The following is an 18,356-nucleotide window of genomic DNA, read 5'->3' on the forward strand; positions in this document are numbered from 1 at the left end:
CCAAAGTGCTGGGATTACAGGCTTGAGCCACCGCGCCCGGCCTGAAGTAATATATTTTTAAAATGTGATTCAACTATATGCTGTGTACAGGAGACTCACTTTTTATCTAAAGACACAAATAGGCTGAAAGTGAAAGTATAGAAAACAATATTCCATGCAAATAGCAATCAAAACAAAGGAGATGTGCCTATACCAGTGTCAGACAAAATAAACTTTAAGTTCAAAGTATTACAAAAGACAAAGAAGGACATTATATATTCATAAGAGTCAATATAGCAAGATGAAATAATAATTAGCATTTATTTGCCTAGTAACAGACCATACATTATATGAAGACAAAAATTAACAAAACTGAAGAGATAAATTGACAGTCTACAATAAATAGTTGGAGATTTCAATATCCTACTCTCAATAATAGAACAACCAGACAGGAGATAAAGAAGGAAGTAGAAAAATTGAACGACACAATAAACCAACTAGATCTAACAGACATATACAGAACATTCTTCTCAACAACAGAATATGCATACTTCTTAAGTGCAGGTAGTAGATTTTCCAAAATTAATTGTATGTTAGGTCACAAATTAAGTCTCAATAGATTTTAAAAGATAGATATCATGCAAAGCATCTTCTCTGACCATGACAGGATGAAACTAGAAATCAATAACAGAAGAAAACCGAAAATTTATAAATTTTAGAAATTAAACAACATACTCTTAAACAACTAATCAATGAAAAAGAAATCCCAGGGAAATTTAGAAAATACTTAAAGATTAATGAAAACAGGTTGGGTGCAAGTGGCTCATGCCTGTTATCCCAGCACCTTGGGAGGCCAAGGCAGACAGTTCACTTGAGCTCAGGAGTTCAAGAACTGCCTGCCCAACATGGCAAAACCCCATCTCTACTAAAAATACAAAAATTAGCTGAGCATGGTGGCACATGCCTATAATCTCAGCTACTTACGATAGAAACACACTAAAATCAATCACATTTCTATACACTGATGATGAACAATCTGAAAAGAATATTAAGAAACAATTCAATTTACAATAACATCTGTCTTAGTCTATTCCTGCTGCTATAACAAAATACCTGAGACTGGGTAATTTATAAAGAACAGTCATTCATTTTCTCATATTTCTGGAGCCTGGGAAGTCCTAGATCAAAACACCAGAAAATTCAATGTCTAGTGAGGGCAGCTCTCTACTTGCAGGATGGTGCCTTTTGCTACATCTTCACATGACAGAACAGGCAAACAGTTCCCTCACACCTCTTTTATAAGAGTACCAATTCCATTCATGATGATGGCCCTCATGACTTAATCATCTCCTAAGGACTCCACCTCTTAAGACTATTACATTGGCAAGTAAGTTTCAACATGAATATGTGTCTATGGGGAAGACACATTTAGACCACAACAGCATTATAAAGAATAAAATACTTAGGAATTAACCAATCAGATGAAAGACTTGTAGAGTGAAAATCTTTTTAAAATTTTTGAAATAAAGAAGACGAAAATAAATGGAAAGACATCTTTTGTTCACAGACCAGAAGGCTTAGTATTGTTAAGATCTCAATACTACCCGAAACAATCTACATATTTAATTTAATCACTATCAAAATCCCAATGACCTTTTTTACAGAAATAAGGAAACCCATCCTAAAACTCATAACTATATGAGTTAGTATCTCAAAGGACCCCAAATAGCCAAAACACTCCAAGAAAAGAAGAACAAAGGTAGAGGAATCACACCTCCTCATTTCAAAATTTATTACAATGATACAGCAATCAAAACAGTGTATACCTGGCATAAAGACAGACATAGACTATTGGAATAGAATACAGACTCTAGATACAAACCTTTACATGTATACTCATATTATTTTCAACAGAAATGTCAAGACCACTTAATGGAGAAAAGTCCATTTTTTCAACAAAGGGTGTTGGCTAAAGTAGATATTCTCATGCCAAAAAATGAAGTTGGACCCTTACCTAACACCATAAAAAAATAAATAAATAAATAAATAAAACTCAAAATGCATCCATGACTATATTAGTCTGTTCCCACATTGCTATAAGGAAATACCTGAGACTGGGTAATTTATAACAAAAAGAGTTTTAATTGACTCACAGTTCTGCATGGCTGGGAAGGCCTCAGGAAACTTACAAATGTGGCAAAAGGCACCTCTTCACAAGGTGGCAGGAGAGAAAATGAGTGCAGCAGGGGAAATGCCAGATGCTTATAAAACCATGAGATCTCATGAGAACTCACTACACCAGAGCAGCGTGGGGGAAACTGCCCACATGATTCAATTTCATCTCACCAGTTTCCTCTCACAACACCTAGAGATTATGGGGGTTACAATTCAAGATGAGATTTGGGTGGAGACACAGTCAAACCATATCAAAGACCTAAATGTGAGACCTAAAACGATAAAACTCTTAGAACAAAACATAGGGCAAATGCTTCATGACATTGAATTTGACAATTATTTCTTAGATATGACACCAAAACAAAAAAATAAACAAATTGGACTTCATAAGTTTTAAAATGTTTGTACATCAAAAGACACTATTGATAAAATAGAGTGTCAACCTACAGAATGGGAGAAAATATTTGCAAGAAGACATTTGCAAATTACATATCTTTTAAGGGATTAGCATCCCGAATACATAGAGAATTTCTTAAATTTCACAACAGAAAACTACCTGATTCAAAAATGGGCACAGGACTTCAGTAGACATTTCTCCAAAGAAGATATACAAATAGCCAATAAGCACATGAAAAGATGCTCAATATCACTAGGAAAATTCAAATCAAAACTACAATAAGATACTACCTCACACTCATTAGGATGACTACTAACAGGAAAAAAAAATAAGTGTTGGTAAAGATCTGGAGAAATTGGAACACTTGTGTACTGTTAGCGGGACCATAAACTACTACAGCCACTGTGGGAAACAGTACAGCAATTTCTCAAAAGTTAAAAATAGATTTACCATATGATCCAGCAATTCCAGTTCTGAATATGTACTTAAAATAACTGAAAACAAGGTTTCAAAGGGGTATTTGTATATCCATGTTCATAGCAGCATTATTCACAATAGCTAAAATACGGTGTTAAAGCAAACTAAATATGGCCTGAGAAGGACTTCATACTTCTATATTTGAGTCCTTGTGGACCAACTGCAACCTAACTTAGTGGGTAGACAAGATTGAAAGCCTGACTTAACAGTATGCACCCGTAACAGTGGCTGAGTCTTGGCCAATCCTAACAGCCATACTTCAACAAGCACACTGTTGAGTGTTCAAACTGTGTTCAAATAAGGTAAATGGCAATCTGTAACCAACCCAACTGTTTCTGTACCTTACCTCCGATTTCTGTATGTTGGTTCTCTTTTGTTGTCTATAAATTTGTTCTGACCACATGGCCTCCCTGGGGTCTCTCTGAATCTGCTGTGATTCTGGGGGCTGCCCAATTTGTGAATTGTTCATTGCTCAATTAAACTCCTTTAAATTTAATACAGCTGAAGTTTTTCTTTTGATAATGGAAGCAACACACACACATTACACACACACACACACACACACACACACACACACACGAATATTTCAACCTTAAAAAGGAAGGAAATTCTGGCATATGCTACAATGTGGATGAACCTTGAGGACATTATGCTAAATAAAATATGCTAGTTACTAAAACACAAATATTATATGATTCTACTTATCTGAGGTATTTTGAATAGTCAAAATCATAAAAAAAAAAAACAGAAAGTAGAATGGTGGTTTCCAGTGGGAGGAAAACAGGAATTATTGTTTAATGGGTATATAGTTTCAGTTTTGCAAGTTAAAAAGAGTTCTAGAGATAGATGCTGGTGATGACAGCATGACAATATGAACATACTTAATATTACTGCCCTGTACACTTAAAATGTTTAAGATAGTAAATTTTATGTTATGTGTATTTTATCACAATAAGAAAAATTGGGAGAAAAAGGAAGTTATGGAGAGGTTGATTTGAGATCAATAATACTTTCTAATACTTAAAGGTGATGTAAATGGAATGGATGACCTTTTAAGGTGGCATGATGAGATCTCACAAATTAAAAATCATTCTAGCAAAAACTGGAAAGCCACTTATTGAGGATTTTATGGTAGAGATTAATCTTTTATTATTTAGAATATTGGGTTAGATTACTTTTAACTTCTTGGATGTAAGAAGACATGATTTTTGATAACCACAGAGGTGAACCAGAATTCAATATATTCACAGATAAAATAAATTAGATGCACTCTTACTCCACTGAGTAAATAATGCAGCAAATACACTTTCACTATTAAGAGTTATAGTAAGAGTCACATTGTTTAAATCATTAAGCCTTTATTTCACCAAAAATATTACTTTTCCATTTAATATAAAGAGATTTTCCAATACCTTGAAGTATAAACCTTTTGATTTAGTTTTTACAGTATCACCTGAAAAAACTGCTATGCATAGCAATAATAGTGTGGGCTCATTAAACCAAATTATAGGTAAAAACAACCTTAAAGAAGGCATCAGGTCTGTGTGATACTATTTTTCAGAGGCTCTGGAGCCCCCAGAATAGATCTTTCCAAGATTTTCATTATGAATAGCAAAATATATATAAATACCTCCAATGTGAAAGAGACAGGGCTAGAATATCTGAGAAACTGGAAATGGACTGAGGGAGGATCTGTCTACATGGGTGATTATTCTTTAACATTCCTGCTGTATCATTTATGTTCCTGGCAGGAAACGGAAGCCACACACGAAAGGGCTTCAGAGAAGAAACTTAAATGAAGGTCCTATTTATAGAGGTGTGAGTAGTGTGATTATTATAGCTTCACACTATTATCACCCTTAGTCCTGAAGCAGCAAAGATGTGCCATCTGCCAGGAGCTATGGCTGTCAAGTAATGCAGGACTGCCACACTATGCTGTAGTCATGGAGGGAGAGAGAGGAGAAAAGATCTCAACCTCTTTTTCCTTCCACCCTCTGATCACCAACCAATGCTTGCAGAATCCAACTGGAAGCCATAGGACAGAGAACCCAGGTAATGGTCTGTGGACATCAGCCTTCCAGGGTACAGAACCCAACACAGAACACAGAAACATTTCAGAGAATAAATTCAGAAGAGTGTGGTAGAGACGAACCAAAACACTGGGACCTCAGAGAAGAATACAATAGCTGGAACAGGGAGGTTCATCCACATTGTAGCATATGCCTGTGCTGACACATTAAGTAGGCACAATGCTTTGGCACCCATACACTCAGTTGTGAGTCACCCTTTCACACCTTTTTTTTTCTCACATCCAGTTGTATTTACTTCGTAGCATATCATTATCTGAAATTATCATACTTGTTTATTTAATGTTTATTATCTGTCATCTCTTCACTAAAGAGTATGCTCCGTGAGACAAGAACTTTATTGGACACACTACTGTGTCTCTAGCACTCAAAACAATTGGCCCATAGGAAATATTTAGTAGATATTTCTTTAAAGATCTTTTTCCTAAGTAGAAGCTTGAATGGCTGTCATTTTCTATCTGAACTTCTTGGAACAGGGAGGCTCCAAAACATTTTCCTATATGGAAAATTATTTAACAGCTAAATAAAGATTTAATAAAGTAATATAGCTAATGCAAACAACATTTAAGCTGGATTACAACAAAACACATAAAGAACCAAAATTCATGGCCAAACATTTGCCTAGAAATAGGCCTGGGGTTAATAATTCCTGATAAAAAGTTTCGACCCATATCAGGGAACCACACAGTAAATCTCCCGAATAGGTTTTCATTCCAAACTAGTACAAGAAGCCAGAAAGTCTCAACATGGATAAACTTCCAAACAGCCCTTTGATGTGAGACTTGCCAAAGAGCAGCAGTGGGGAATGAAGTCCGACAGCTCTTCAGACAGAATCTTCTTTGGCCATCTAAATTAATGTCAAACAAAATAAAAACCTAGGCAGCCATTTACATAGCCCAGAGAGGAACAGACAGCCCTTTTCTTGCTTTATTTGGAAGTATCTAGAAATTAAGACATTTATAAAATTATATAATTTTTTCAACATAAAAGTGACCCAAATGAAAAGCTCATTATTGTATTTAGCATAAGTGGTATTTATTTATCAAGCACATGCTATGTGATAGTAACTGTGATACCAAGCAGACAAAAATAAGTAAAGTACAATCCCTGCCCTCTTGAGGATTACAATCCATGGCAGAAAAGATATGAAAGCTAATAATCAGTTTCATGACAAAGGCTATAAGAAAGGTATAAACAAGGCATGATGAAAATACAGGAAAGGGAGCAGTAGGCACTGCCCAGAGACAAGGGCTTTGCAGAGGGGATGACATTTAAACTGAGTATTAAAGGTTATGTAGAAATATTTTTAGTTTAACAAGAGGATTTGGGAAGACATAACAAGCACACCCTAACACTGCCAGTATTTGCAAGTGTGCTTATTTGCAATTGTGCTCACAACTGTTGCTGCTAGCAGCTATTATAATTGTGATGAAATATGGAGAAAAAAACAGGTGAATTTAATTTATAACAGATATAGTCATGCCACGTGAAAAACAGATAAATACAGCTTGAGCTATATGTTTTACAACAGTTAAAATAGAGAAAAGTAATAGGACAATAAAGTCATCACATGGCAAAATGGGCATTTAAATCTCGAAGCTGCACTGAGGTCAGAACCATGTTCAGGTTGCAAGTGATAAGAACTTCTGCCACATTGAACTGATGTTCTTAATCTGACCTCATCCAGTTTCATGACTCTAAGTACCATTTTTAGGGTGTGTCGCCAAACATTGTATCACTACTCTAGTTTTCTCCTCTGATCTCCTCTTTGGTATATGTCCAACAAGCATCTCAAACTAAACATTTCCAAATAATAACTCTTGTTCTACCTTCACTCCTCCAACCTGCCCTTCCCAGAGACTTCTCCATCTCAATAAATGACTTCAGCTATTAAATTGCTCAGCCATCCAGTTATCCTTTAGTCCTCTCTTTTATACCCCTCATTAAATCCATCAGCAAATCTTCTATCTTCAAAATGCACCCAGAACTGGACCATATCTCACTACCTCCGTTTTACCATGCTGGTCCGAGTCATTGTTACTCCTTGCCTCCTACTATGTCTCTCTGCTCGTCCTCCTCACCTCCTAATATGTCTCTCTGCTCGTCCCTTGCCACACCTATAATTTATTATTCATGCAATCTTCAGAGTGATCAGTGTAAATATGCATTGCCACATCTCCCCTGTATTCAAAACTCTCCAGTAGTTTCCAGTCTGATTCAGATAGATTTGTCTCTGTGTTTGCCCCCATCTCTGTGTGTGACTCTGTACATGTCTCTGTATTTGTGTGTCTCTTTTCTCTGTGTATGTCTCTGTGTGTGTGTCTGTGTCTGTGCCTATGACTGTACATATGTATTTGTGTGTCTGTATTCTCTGCATTAGTGTGTGTCTCATTTATGTGTCTGTGTCTTTGCATGACTCTGCATGTATGTGCTTGTCTCTATGTGTATCTCTGTGTCTCTGTGTCTGTGTACACATACATATACGTATGTGTATGTGTATATGTATGTATGCAAGTATACCTATGTATAAAATTACCCATCTGGCCCTGTGTGCTCTGCCCCCTCCTGCCTACACTCAGCTTTCTGGCCTATGCACTACTCTCCCTCTCAGTCACTCTGCGGCAGTGCAGCAGCCACACGGCCTGCTTGATGTTCCTTAAACATTCCAACAGCCTGTTGCCTCAGTGTTTACTGTTCTTTGCCACTTCCTTCGTGTGCTTTACATCTCAGGGAGGTCTTCCCTGACTTTATCTAAAATTTAAATGCCCCTTCCCCACTCCATATCTCCATTCCCAGTTATATTGCTTGTGTAATCTTGGATTTACTTTTTCCTGTTATGTATGTCTTGTATGTCTCCTCCCGACTGTTCAATGAGGGCACAGATTTTTGTGTGTTTCACTCACCACTGTATCTGCAGTGCCTCGTATTTCTTCCACACAGGATATTCTCAATAAGTAGTACTTAATTTTTTTAAATGCAGCTTTTCATGACACACTAGCATCTGGAAAGACATGCAATTCTATTTCCAAAATTCATTAAACAAACATTTGCTAAACATTCAGGCCAGAAGGGGGCAGCAAAACTTCATCAGCCCAGCAACCGGCCATCATGCTGGGTCAGCAATTCAGAGGGGTAACTAACGGAAAATTAGGCAAAACAGCTTTCACCAGGGAGTCTGAGCTGAAGGAGGTAAGGCCAGAGAACTCAGCTGGTTAGGACTGCGCCCTGGCTGGAAAACAGAGAGACAGATAGGAAGAGACAGAAAGGCAAGGCTTGTCCAGGAGAATGAGACCCACATTAGAGGTTCACAGAATGAACATTCAGGTGGTCAGGGAACTTAATCAGGTGCCAGAAAATTTGGCATGTTATCTCAGCAAACTCAGGCAAACCTTTTGGCAATGTCTACAGGGAGGTTTCCCTTTCAGATAACAAGTCTATTTATCATTATAGCTAGAATCTGGGAGCCAAAATACACCTACCCCTATTAAGATAGGAGAATGATGCCAGTCCTAACAAGTGTGTCACCAGGCAGACAAAAATAAGTCAAGTACAATCCCTATCCTCTTGAGGATTACAATCCATGGCAGAAAAGATATGAAAGCTAATAATTAGCTTTCCCTGAGGGCCATGTTTCTTTTCATAATTGCAGTGCCACATCTCAGACTTTGTTAAACAAAAATAAAGATGGCAAATGCTTTGGTCTAGGTTGCTGCAGTAGAAAGCCAGATGTAGAAGGAACTGTGACTCTGCCTCTCATGCAGGCCTGAATCTGGAGTGTGGTCCTCCTGTGGGGTTGCACTTACTCTTGATTTTTCCAGAAAGACTGTCTACAGGTGCCTCCATGCTGTGTTCCTCTGAGGGAAGCCCCAGCTGTGTAGCTGAGTCTGTGGTGGGGTGCCAGAGGGGAACAAGGACCCCTTCTCCAAGCCCCTTCACCATCACAGAGGCTGCCTGCCTGATGGGGTAGAGATGCAGACTTTCCCTACTGCACCCAGCACTGCAATTGTGTCTCTGCTGTCAGAAACTAACCACTAGTGGAAAAATCTGGAACTTGAGGCCTGCTTTTCAGATTCTTTTGGTCCACGGGGTGATCCCTTGATGTGCTGCTCTTCCCCTTCCCCTAGGGATGGGGCTTCCTGAGAGCTGGACTGCTGTGATTGTTATTGCTCTTCTGGGTCTAACCACCCAGTGGGGCCACCAAACTCCAGGCTGGTGCTAAGGAACGGCTGCAAAGAGTCCTGTGATGTGGTCCGTGTTTAGGTCTCCCAGGTGTGAATACCGGCACCTGCTCTGGTGGAGGTGGCAGGAGAGTGAAGTAGATTCTGTGAGAGTCTTTGGTTGCAGGTAGACTTAGTGTGCTGGCTTTCTTGAATGCTGATTACGCTGGTGGTGAAGTTTTCATGTGGACAGACTCAGGGCCTCTGGTTAGCCAGGATACTGCAGGTGGTGGTATTAACTATTGTTTTCTCCTTCCTGGGAGCAGGGTCATTCTGTCATGAGTTGCTGTAAAGGCCTGAGTTGGCTGGCCTTCAGCCAGGAGGTGCTGCTTTCAAGAGCGCACCAGCTGTGAAATTAGTAGTCGGATATAAGCCTCACCTAAGTTGACCAGGGGAGGTACTCTGGTTACTCAGGCAATGGATGGGGCCATAAAGCTCTAAAGTCTGAGCTCAGACTCTCCTCTGGTGGGCTTGCCATGCCACTGTGGGGACTGGGAGGGTGGTTCTCAGGCCAATGAGGTTATGTTCCAGAGAGGAGTACAGCTGACTCTGCTGAGCCGTACTGTTCACCAGGTAAGTGGGGAATAGCTAGTAGCAAAAGGTCTCACCCATCTCCCACGCAGTTGGCAAGGTTGGTCTCACTCCCACAATGTCCTACTAACTATGCCAAGTTTAGATCCAGGCAGCTTGCTCTCCTGAAACCCAGACCTTGCCTCAGGCCATAAACTACCCCACTTAGCAAGGAAGCACTGCTTTCAGGCCTTGCCCCTCCCCATTTGCCAACAAAGTTGGCTGTAACTCCTGCTCTTGTATCTGCAGCAGTTCCCATTCACCCCCAGATTCTGTCAAAAAAGTTAGTGCCCAGTTAAAATTATTGCAAAATTCAGTTGGAAGCTTCTGAGACCCTGTGAGCCTTCCCTAATTCTGCTGAGTGCCTTCCCTGAGGACTCCTGTGAAATACAATCAGGGATGGCTTCCCTGTGCTCAAGCTGAAGAATGGGAGTGCCTACAAGGTTCTTCCCACTTCGCACAGCTCTCTAAATCCATTCCAGCTCTAGATAAGGTTAAATCCTTCTCTGGTGATCTGTATTTTCAGATTCCCCAGTGGGAATATGTGTTTGAAGGCAGGTTTTCCCCCTTTCAGACTATGGAAACTCATAGTTGTTCATCTGTCTCATGGAATCCGCAGTGACGTGAGCTTCTTTCAAAGATCTGTGAATTCTTTAGGTTTTCCCGGTATGCTCCTGCAGTGGTTCTCGGAGCAAAAGTTCACGCTGTGAATCTTCACATGCCGTACTGTCCATCCGAATAGGAGGTACATGTTAGCACTATCTCTGTCCAATATCTTCCCCCTGTGAAAGGAAATTAAATGTTGACACCCCAAACTCATTTAGCCAAAGGGAAAAGTCAAGCTGGGAACTGGGTCATGCAAACCTGTCTCCACCTTTTGATTCCTAAATAAAACAGCTACAAGATGAAAAGCTACCCACCTTCCCCACGTTTTGCCAACAAGGAAATTCCTGGTGAGCTGTTACAACCTCACCATTGCAATGTTAATTGATAGCTTATCTTGACAGGTGCAGTCAACCAGCCTGCCAGACACAAATGCATATCAGATTATTCCCCTATCCCATTTTGTCTGTATTATCTTATGTAAGATGCAGATTCCCCACATTTTTCCTTTGCCCCTTTTGTTTAAGTGAAAACTGTGTGCTTCTCAATATCCTGCCCTTTCCCCTTTAAACTTGGAGCCCCCAAAATCATCTTCGGCGAAAGGCATAGACCTGTCTCCTGTGAGCGTCCTTAACCTTGGTGAATAAATCTCCAAAAATGATTAATACTTGTCTCATCAGTTTCTTTGACACCCTCATCATGACTTTCCTATAGGCAAACGTAAGGACAGGGATAGTCATATCCTCTCCAATAGTCCTTTAGGTCTCATGCTAAAATATTGAGAGGAGAATGAGAGGACTAGGCACAAGAAAAAGCAACAGATGATAAAATATTGTTGTTTCATCTGGGCCAAGGAACCCATCCTCAAATCTGCCTTCTGGCCAAAATATGGATCAGATGAGAATTGGGTCTGTCAACTTTTAATTCAGTATGTGAATGACAAAATTCCTGTTTCACAGGGATTACTTTTTCAATGTTTCTGTGGCCTTATTGCATCCGTGACAAATCTGAGCCCCATGGATTGCCATTTCAGCTCTTCTTTCACGATACCTTCATTCCTTTTGCTCTTTGTCCTGTGACCATGCTCACTGTTCCAATCCTGAACTTCATGTAAATCACATCAATTTACTGTTTTTGTTTCTCTTCTTGGGTTGCTGATCATTTTGAAGAAAATCTCAAAACCCACCTACACATTTCTGCCATCATTCAAGCCTCAGTTGGCTCCCTCTGATATTTCATAATCTTTTATTTTGTACTCAATTAACTACACATTCACCACTTATACTGAACATTTTTTATTTTTGCCTGTCAAATGTCCATTTCCATTTGTTTTGATAACAGCACCCCGATATTCCTTTGGGTAACTATGCCTATGTCACTTTCAACCTTTGTGGTCTGAGTAGGGGATATGCAAAGGACCAACTTGCTAGTTCTTTCTCTCTGTGGGAATGAGCATGTGGTCCAAGTCTCTACTGGAAGCTCAGTTCCAGAACTTTGCTGGAACTAAAGAGGTATTCTTTTTGCATGGTGGTTGCTAAACTGGTTGAATTTAAACCTGGAGCTACTAGTGGCCACTCTTGCCACCATATAAACTGATTCTGCCTAAAAAGGAAGCCAGCACAGAGAAATACAGGGAAAATGGTGAAAATATATTGCTGATGATGGTATCATTTTGTTGTTAAGAACAAATAGTTCCCCTTCAAAGTGTTTCAATTCCTGATTGTTTGTTCTATTCTAAAAGGTAACCATACCCATTCATCTATCAGCCCTCCCTATCTCTGCTATGCCCAAACACTCCACCATGTACCATACCTGTCCTTCCCATCAAATGCTCACCCTTGCCTCCTTTGATGATGTCCAACAGTATCCTAGATTACCCTAGATTGGAATGAGCCTAGGTTGTATGGTCTGACCCCAGCTCACAGGGGGAGAACACAGGAACAGGGTCTGAGTTATGGATTAAAAATCTCCTGCTCTCCTTTGTTTTGTGTGCTCTCCCTTGCCTCTGCCTTGCATGCAAGAGGCACCCTTCTATAGAAGTAAATTTCCTTGCTGAGAAAACTTTTGCCTGAGTGCTAGTTTCACTTTGTGGCACCAAATATTTGTTTCTAACAATTTGGGGGCCTGCCCAGGATTCCCATTTTCCTCTGGGGAAGGGGTCTCTGGTCATCTCCCACGGGGAGATGCGTCCCACTGCCTTCTTGTGGTGGTCTCAGGGGCTAGAGATACAGCCACCACCCGCTGTGATGAATAAACCCGGACTCTCAGCAATGTGGGAAGGAAAGGCTTGCCTACAAACACCATGGTGACCAGATAACTTCGTGCACAGACCAAGGTAACAAAAGCTGCAGAGGGGCAGCGAAGTATTTCCTTGGTGGTCGGGATATCTTGGAGGTTGAAAGTGTGTGTAAATGATCACTGCTTGTGGTGCTGCTTGTGTGAATGGTGATAAGCACTACTGTTGTGTGGGGTGAGTGGGTTCTATCTGTGGTTCTATGGTCACTTCATATAGCTTCGGGTGGATCCTGCCATGGGGCTTATACCAGCATGTCAGTGCTAAGAGGGACCTAATTTCCCACAAGGGAAGTGGCCAGATAGGACGAAGCAAATGGAAAGGAGTACAAGAAACCTCCATTAAGGGGGGTGAGCCTCTAGAGAAAGGGGAAGGCAAGAGATCTCTAGTAAGAGAGGTTGGACCACACAGACACTCAAGGGAGCATCCAAAACCTCCAAGATTGGAAACACTCCTAATACAACAGGCAAAGGTAAGGAAGGGGATAGTCATATTCCCTCCAATAGTCTTTTAGGTGTCATGCTAAAATACGGAGAGGAGAATGAGAGGACTAGGCACAAGAAAAAGCAACAGATGATAAAATATTGTTGTTTCATCTGGGCCAAGGAACCCATCCTCAAACCTGCCATCTTCTGGCCAAAATATGGATCAGATGAGGATTGGGTCTGTCAACTTTTAATTCAGTATGTAAATGACAAAATTCCAGTTTCACAGAAAGAAAGAGACTATGCTCTCTGCTGGAGAAAAGAACCTGTTCTCCTCTTTCCCTTAAAGAATGTAGGGGAAGGATCAGATTTCACACTCCCCAAAGTAGGCACAGTAAAACCAACTGCTAGGTAGAGGACACCCAACTCCTGCAATCCTCTAAACCACCTTCCCCTGTTTAATTCTCCCCTTCTTGACCTGCCCCCTTCCCAAGCAGCTGCTGTTGCCCTGGACCCAGTCCTGGATCCTTCTCCTACTCCTATTATTCCTCCCCCTTATAAGTCTGAATAAAAAAGATATTCAAAATTTTCCTTTCCCCTCTACCTCTAAGGAATCAGCTCCAACTATCTTTCCTTTGAGAGAGATGCCCCAAGGAGGAGGAGCTATTGGCTTTGCAAATGCTCCTTTGACTATTTCAGAGGTTCGAGGTTTAAGAAAAGAACTTAAGCCACTGCTAGATGACCCATATGGGGTAGCAGACCAAATTCATCAATCCCTAGGCCCCCAGTTATACACCTGGGCTGAATTAATGTTCATCCTATGTATCTTCTTCTCAGGGAAAGAAAGGGAGATGATTTGCAGGGCTGCTATGACAACTTGGGAACGTGAACACCCTCCCAGCCAAAACGTTCCTGCAGCAGACCAGAAATTCCTGGCCCAAGATCCTCAATGGGAAAATAACAATGCAGTACACTGAGAAAACATGAAAGATCTTAGGGAAATGATAATTAAAGGAATTCAGGAGTCAGTGCCCCTCACTCTGACTCTTTCCTGAGCCTGTGACATACAATAAGAAAAAGACGAAGGCCCCATGACATTTCTAGAAAGACTAAGGGAACAAATAAGGAAATATGCAGATTTAGATCCAGAAGACTCTCTCAGGCAAGGAATGTTAAAGCTACATTTTGCCACAAATAGCTGGCCAGATGTAGCAAAGAAGTTGCAGAAACTAGAAAACTGGAAAAAACACTCCATAGAGGAACTCCTAGGAAAAGCCCAAAAAGTATATGTGAGGAGAGATGAAGAAAAGTAAAAACAAAAAATGAAATTTATGCTATCCACCTTCCAACAGATGGCTTCAAGCCTATATGTTTCTAAACAGAGACTCCAGGCGGGGCAGGAATTATAAAGGGTCCAAACACCTGTTTGGAGGACCCAAGCCTCCAACTAGGGGACCCGGACCCTCAGTTACCAGGCCCTCTAAAGAGTATGGGGGAGCAAGGTCAAAGAATCCCAGAACTGAGGGAGAGGAAGAACTCAAGATACGTGCTTCAAATGTGGAAGAGCAGGCCACTTCAAAAGAGAATGGCCCCAGTGGGAAAAGGAAAAAGAAATTGTTCCGCTCATGGCATTCGAGGAGGAATAGGGAGGTCAGGGGCTCTGTCTTTTCCATCTCAAGTCCCACCAAGAGTTCTTGATAAATTTAGAGGTGGGACCCAAACATGAGCTATCACCTTTTTAATAGATTTAAGGCTGTTGGTTCCTTTGTTTGCTATTGGCCCTCTAATATAAACTGCTCATTAGAGGAACTTCTCATCTTAGGGGTGAAAGGGGAAGGATTTAAAGCCAAAGTTTTAGAAGAAACAGAAGTTAAATACAAAAATCAATCAGCCAGTATTAAATTCCTGCTAATCCCTGAAGCAGGAACAAACCTGTTAGGAGGAGACCTGCTATTACAACTAGGCATAGGCCTGCATGCCTGCCCTGAAGGATTTTTCACTTCATTGAACCTGCTCACTACCACAGAAAAAAGTTACATTCATCCCAATGTGTGGTCAAAAGAAGGGAACTGAGGGAAACTAAGAATGCCCCACAATTCATACAAAGTTGAAAACCCCTGGGGAAAGCAGAAGGCAATATCCAATTCCTCTAGAAGGCAGGATAGGCCTCAAAACTGGGACTGAAGGTCTTATTCAGGATAAGTTACTTGAACTCTGTATGTCTCCATATAATACCCCTATATTACCTGTAAAGAAATCAGATGGGTCATATCAACTAGTAAAAGACCTCCAGACCATTAACCAAATAGTCCAAAGCATTCACCCTATTATCCCCAATCCATATACTATCCTCAGCAAGATTCCATATGACCATCAGTGGTTTACAGTAATAAATTTAAAGGATGCCTTTTGGGCATGTCCCTTAGCTGAAGACAGCCAAGACATATTAGCTTTTGAATGTGAAGATCCTCAGTCGGGGGGAAGCAACAATACTGCCGGATGGTCCTGCCCCAAGGATTTACAAACTCTCCTAACCTGTTTGGCTAAATTCTTGAACAAATTTTAGGGAAGATATCTGTCCCAGAGTCTATATGCATGCTCCAATATGTAGATGACATACTTGTGTCTGGGGAAAGTCATAGAACAAGTATCTGATTTCTGGATCAGTCTTCTCAATCACCTGTAAGCGGAAGGATTACAGGTATCAAAGGGGAAGCTCCAATTTGTATAGCCTGAAGTCAAGTATTTAGGGCACTGGATAAGTGCAGGCAAGCGAAGAATAGGACCTGAAAGAGTCAAAGGAATTGTGTCCTTACCCCTGCCTAGTACAAAACAAGAGCTTAGAAAATTTTTAGGGCTAGTTGGATATTGCTGCTTGTGGATTGATTCATATGCTCTAAAAGCAAAGTCTCTGTACTCTAAGCTTACCCAAGAAAAACTTCACCCCCTCCTTTGGGCCCCAGAGGAAGTCAATGAATTTAAAGAACTGAAACACTTACTCATAACTGCCCCTGTTTTAGCTCTGCCCTCCCTCAAACAACCATTTCACCTGTTTGTCAATGTAAATAAGGGAGTAGCTTTAGGGGTACTTACCCAAGAACATGGGGGCCACTGGCAGCCCGTGGCCTTTTTGTCAGAAATTCTAGACCCAGTAACCTGTGGATGGTCCAAATGTATTCAAACTATAGCGCCCACTGCTTTGTTGATTGAGGAAAGTAGAAAGCTAACCTTTGGGGGAAAATTAATTGTTAGCACACATCATCAAGTTAGAAGAATATTAAACCCAAAGGCAAGTAGATGGCTTACAGGCTCAAGAATTCTAAAACAAGATGCCATTCTATTAGAAAAAGATGACCTCACTCTCACCACTAACAGTGCCCTTAACCCTGCTGCTTTCCTACCTGGGAATCCAAACCCCAAAGATCCTGAACATGATTGTTTAGATCTCATTGACTACCATACTAAGGTTAGAATTGATTTAAGAGAAACACATTTTTAAACAGGACTTCATCTTTTTATAGATGTCTCCTCCCCGGTAGTTGAAGGAAAAACACACAACGGATACTTTGTCATAGATGGAGTTCTTGCTGAAATAGAATCTGGAAGATTGCCAAATAATTGGTCTGCTCAAACTTGCAAATTGTGTTAAATCAGACTCTAAAATATTTACGAAAGCAAGAAGGTACCATCTATACCTACTCCAAGTACACCTTTGGGGTAGTGGACACCTTTGGAAACATTTGGACTGAGCGGAGCCTAATTAACAGCAAAGGGCAGGACCTTGCCCACAAAGAATTAATTACTCAAATTTTCTTTTTTTTTTGAGACGGAGTCTCGCTCTGTCGCCCAGGCTTGAGTGCAGTGGCGCCATCTCGGCTCACTGCAAGCTCTGCCTCCCGGGTTCACACCATTCTCCTGCCTCAGCCTCCCGAGTAGCTGGGACTACAGACTCCCGCCACCGCGCCCGGCTAATTTTTTGTATTTTTAGTGGGGACGGGGTTTCACCGTGTTAGCCAAGATGGTCTCGATCTCCTGACCTCCTAAAACGCTTACAATTACCAGAAGAAATAGCAATTGTGCATGTCCCAAGGCACCAGAAAAATTCTACCTTTGAAAGCCGAGGAAATAACCTTTTCGATCAAATTGCAAAACAAGTTGCCCTCTCTCAAAAAGCACCTAGCTTCCACCTGACTCTCTGTCTTTCCCCACTAGTTGCAATCCCTATCTTCTCTCCTGCTGAAAAGGAAAAATTAGAGAAACTAGTAGCTAAGGAAAACTCAGAAGGGAAGTGGGTGTTACCAGACCAAAGGGAAATGCTTTCCAAACCACTTATGGGAGAAATCCTGTCCCAACTACATCAAGGGACTCACTGGAGAACTCAAACTATGTGTGATGCAGTTCTCAGAGCCTATGGATGTATAGGAATTTATACCTGAGTAAACCAAGTTGTGGACAGCTGCCTAATATGTAAGAAAACTAATAAACAGACCCTAAGGAAACAACCTTTTGGGGGCAGAAGCCCTGGATTAAGGCCATTTCAAAGTATTCAAGCTGACTATGCTGAAATGCCCCCACTAGGTAGCCTTAAATATCTAATAGTAATAGTAGACCACCTCACTCATTGGGTGGAAACCATTCCCCTCCCCAGTGCAACAGCTAATAATGTGGTTAAAGTATTACCAGAGAACACAATACCTTGGTTCAGGCTACTAGAAAATACTGACTTAGACAATGCGACTCATTTTACTGCAATTATCATTAAAGGGCTACTCAAGCTTTAGGAGTCAAATGTGAGTGTCATAACCCCTGGCATCCATCCTTTTCAGGAAGAATAGAAAGGATGAATCAGACTTTGAAGAATCCTCTAACTAAGTTAATTTTAGAAGCTCTATTACCCTGGACTAAGTGTCTCTCCATTGCTCTACTCAGGATGGGAACTGCCCCTCAAAAAGACGTTGGCCTATCCCCTTATGAAATGCTCTATGGGTTACCATACTTAAGCTCCACTGGTAATATTCCCACTTTTGAGACCAAAGATCAATTCCTTAGGAACTACATACTTGATCTATCTTCTACCCTATCTTCCCTTAGGACTAAAGGTCTCAGCGCAAACCCCACCTCTTGAGTTTCCAG

The sequence above is a fragment of the Rhinopithecus bieti genome, unplaced genomic scaffold (genome assembly GCF_001698545.2).
Source record: "Rhinopithecus bieti isolate Rb0 unplaced genomic scaffold, ASM169854v2 scaffold_38878, whole genome shotgun sequence".
NCBI lineage: Eukaryota > Metazoa > Chordata > Mammalia > Primates > Cercopithecidae > Rhinopithecus > Rhinopithecus bieti.